This window comes from Papio anubis, chromosome 18 (assembly GCF_008728515.1).
Source record: "Papio anubis isolate 15944 chromosome 18, Panubis1.0, whole genome shotgun sequence".
NCBI classification, from domain to species: Eukaryota; Metazoa; Chordata; class Mammalia; order Primates; family Cercopithecidae; genus Papio; species Papio anubis.
The window spans coordinates 33,104,716-33,108,828 of record NC_044993.1 but is presented as its reverse complement, the minus strand read 5'-3'; the positions used below and the strand labels follow the sequence as shown (position 1 = coordinate 33,108,828).

Here is a 4,113-nt window from a genome sequence, read left to right as displayed (position 1 = left end):
ATGGACTGCTGGGGAGAGAGAGAATGATAGAATAAGGAATCTTGTAAAGGAGAAGGTGCTGTGACTGAATGCACTTGGGGTGAGCCTGAATGAAGAACTCTTTCCACTGGGATCTGAGTGCTGCATTCCTGCAGAGGGCACAGCTCCAGCAAAGGTCCAGAAGTGGGGAAGAGCCTGGCACTCAGAAGGCGGGTGTGTGATTGTGCGAGGGGAGAAGCCCATGTTCCCTTTGGAGAGGGGAGGGCAGAGGCCACATGCCTCATTAATCTGAAGGACGGCCTCACTCAGCACAGCTGAACCACTTGGAGAGGCTGGAAAAGTGCTCAAGCTGGTATTCCACTTCCCCCACCCCTGCAGTCCCATTTCTGATTTGTTTAGGGCTAAGCAGGCCCAGGGAACCTACCTTTTACTTTTTAGTAAGTACCTAGGGTTGCAACCCACTGAAGCAGTCACACGGAATTATTTGGTGAAATAAAATGGCCTCTGCCAGTTCCTCTCTGGTCTCAGGACCAGGAGGTATTTTCCATCCCAGCTGGTATTTGGAGCAACTCTCCAACATGTGGCTGCCTGTCCTGGTGGCTGAGGGAACCTGGAGGTGCCCAGCTACTGGCTGGCTGTGGAGGGAAAGGCTGGCAAGCCTCACCAAGCAGTGTGGCAAGTGTCTTCATGGAGACCAAACCAAGCTCAGAGGGCAGATCTGAGCCTCCTTGAGGGCTCATGCTAGGGAAACACCACCTCACTGAGGTTGGGCTGGTGTCTGAGGTGCCATTCTCTGGGGAGAGAATCTGGCAGGGACCTCATAAGGCATGGGCAGGAGTGTGATGTGGGCACCGCCCTGTTTGAGTTTTGGTCCAGAAGCCCCGGTGCCAGAGTCACAAATGCACCCAGCCGTCGCTCTTTCATAACTCTGTTTTGGGAAATTGCAGCTGCCAAACCTCTCAAGGGATAGGTACAAAATGTTTTTGCCAGGTCCGACAAACATGATCATTCAACTCACGACTTCTTTTCCAAGTCATGTGTGAAGTGGCATCCTGTTCCATCCATCACCCCCAGTCCTGAGCCCCATCTTCCTTGGGGCTGGGTGGGGCATGATTATTGTGGATGTCTGTTGGAAAGATTAATTTACAGTCATTCGCATTTTTTTTGATGTGGCTCTTATTGGAATGCCTTGTTTAATTTCCAGAAGCTTCAGTGTCAAGCACACCATCATGAAACAGCCTGGTAAAGCAGTGAAGTGCGTCAGCTCTGGAGCCAGGCTGCCTGGCTAGACCCACAGCTCCATTAGTTGGGAGAATTACGTCGTCTCTCTGTGCCTCACATTTCTTAACTGCAACGTGGGGACAATAATAGGACCTACCCCATAGGGTTGTGGTGAGGTTGAATGTGGCTAGCACTGTCCCTGGAGCATATCAAGTCCTCAGTAAGTGTGGGCCAGGTTTGGTGTCTGACAATCAGTAGGCGATCCATAAATGTTATCTACGTAATTTGATGAGCACTTATGGGACCCCCTTCAGTATGTAAACCATTGTACTGCCCACAGAAAGGTAAGATAATATATAAATAAGACTCAATTCCCTCGCTGGAGATCTTATTTAAGTCTCTGTTGAATTCAGGGAGCAATTATTTACCACTGCAAGATGCAGCTGCTGGGCTGGGACAGAAAGCCACATGGGGGCTAAAGATTTCTATCTCCAGGAGAAGGACCCATTTCATGCTGACTCTGGGATAGGCTGGGCGTGAGACAGGCTAAGACAGAGGTATGGATGCTTTGGGAGAAGAATGTGATTTAGCCGGGCCAGGGGAGTAGGAGAAAAACATTCACTTGCCTGGGCGCAGTGGCTCATGCCTGTAATCACAACATTTTGTGAGGCAGAGGAGGGCAGATCGCTTGAGCCCAGGAGTTTGAGACCAGCCTGGGCAACATGGCAAAACAACGTCTCTACAAAAATAAAAAAAGAATAAATTAGCCGGGCACGGTGGCATGCACCTCTAGCCCCAGCTATTCAGGAGGCTGAGGTGGGTCGATCACTTGAGTCTAGAAGGTCGAAGGTACAGGGAGCTGCGATCGTGCCACTGCACTCCATCCAGGGTGGCAGAGCAAGACCCTGTCTCAAAAGAAAAAAAGCCAGATTATTTGGTAGACATGGGGGTCTCACCACGTTTCCCAGGCTGGTCTCAAACTCCCAGACTCAAGCGATCCACCCGCCTGGGCTTCCCAAAGTGCTGGAATTACAGGTGTGAGTCACTGCGCCTGGCTTAATTTTTTTAAAAACTTATCATCATCCACCTCAAACAAATAAACAATTCACAGCTCCACAAAAGCTAGATGCAAAATACCAGTCTTTCCCTTGCCGACCATTTTGCCTCCCCTTAATAAGTTGTGTCAGGAGACACAATTTGGTGGAACTGGTGTCAACAATGAGGTTTGACTCCTAATGGCAAGAAAATAGAAGTTTATCTGAGGCCAGGCATGGTGGCTAATGCCTGTAATCCCAGTGCTTTGGGAGGCTGAGGCTGAGGTCAGGAGCTCGAGACCAGCCTAGTCAACATGGTGAAACCCATCTCTACTAAAAATACAAAGAAACAAGAAACAAAAAACTAGCCAGGCATGGTGGTGTGCACCTGGAGTCCCAGCTACCCGGGAGGCCGACGCAGGAGGATCACTTGAACCCGGCAGAGGCTGCAGTGAGCCGAGATCATGCCACTGTACTCCAGCTTGGGCGACAGAGCAAGACTCCATCTAAAAAAAAAAAAAAAGTTTAAGTTTATCTGAGACTCCATAGACATGCTTACCCTGAACAACAGCAAGATAGTCCTGAAATGTCACAGGACACCAGATTACAGCCATGGTCGAGGAAACACAAGGCAGCGACCGAGGGAGCAAGGCTTCAGAAAAGTCTTGAGATGGATGAGAAAGCAGAAGAGACTAATACATTTGAACATTTGAAGTGATAACTTCAGCTCAGGAAGCCATGTTGGCATCATGGGCAAGAATTGCTGTGAGAGCTGTTCAGCCTAAGGCTGTGAATTCATGTTCTATTTCAGCTTCTGTTGAGGCCTTTTTGATGTAAGCCTCTGGTGTTGGGTGTCGTGTGGTCCATGGCAGACTTATCTCGGCAGACACAAAGGGTTGGGTACACCTGCAGTTTCATGCAGGTCAGGCCTGGGTGCCTACCACCGATAGGAGGATGATTTGTCTCTTCTTGTTACCTGCCTGCATTTTCCCATCCCTATGCGTAGAAGATAATATGTTATGTGCTGACTGTGCTAAGAGGAATAAGATAATGAAAAGATAAATGACAATGGAGAAGCAGCAGCAACCTGTTTGAATACAATGTACTAGAGAAGGAGAGATATACTTTCACACCAAGCAACATACTATGAAGTAATGGAAGCAAAGACAAGTTGAATGAATCCTTGTGATCTACAAAGCAAAATCATAGTGAGTAGGCCTCCACAGTAAAGATGGTTGACTAGTGACACAGCCTCATCTAAAGAGCTCCACAGAAAGTGAGTCTGAAAACCCATTAAAATAAAGTCACAGCAATGGGCCTTAATAAAAACAAAAACAGTCCGGGTGCGGTGGCTCACGCCTGTAATCCCAGCACTTTGGGAGGCCAAGGTGGGTGGATCACCTGTGGTTAGGAGTTTGAGACCAGCCTGGCCAACATGGGCGAAACTCAGTCTCTGCTAAAAATACAAAAATTAGCAGGGCGTGGTGGTGCGAGTCTGTAATCCCAGCTACTCAGGAGGCTGAGGCAGAAGAATTGCTTGAACCCAGGAGGCGGAGGTTGCAGTGAGCCGGGATCGCACCATTGTACTCTAGACTGGGCGGCAAGAGTGAGACTCTGTCTCAAACAAACAAACAAAACCAAACCCATTTACTCATTCATTCATTCATTCATTCACACGATCACATCTTGGCCACAGCAGATAGAGCATTGATGGGTGGGCTGGACAAGCAGGAGGCTAACTCTTCTGGAGGTGGCTGTCCCGACACTGCCCAATATGGAAGGTGAAGGCAAACTGAACCACTCAGATCCTCTCTTCTGAGAGACTAACAGGGCTGCCGGAGCTTGTGATATAACTGGAGCTGCATCATGAGAATACTAA

At 48.8% G+C, this 4,113-nt stretch overlaps 1 pseudogene; it reads left to right on the top strand.

Annotated features, from left to right (window-relative positions):
- The first annotated feature begins 2,772 nt into the window (after window positions 1–2,772).
- LOC100999576 lies at window positions 2,773–3,636 on the top strand (annotated as a pseudogene).
- Window positions 3,637–4,113: the final 477 nt, after the last annotated feature.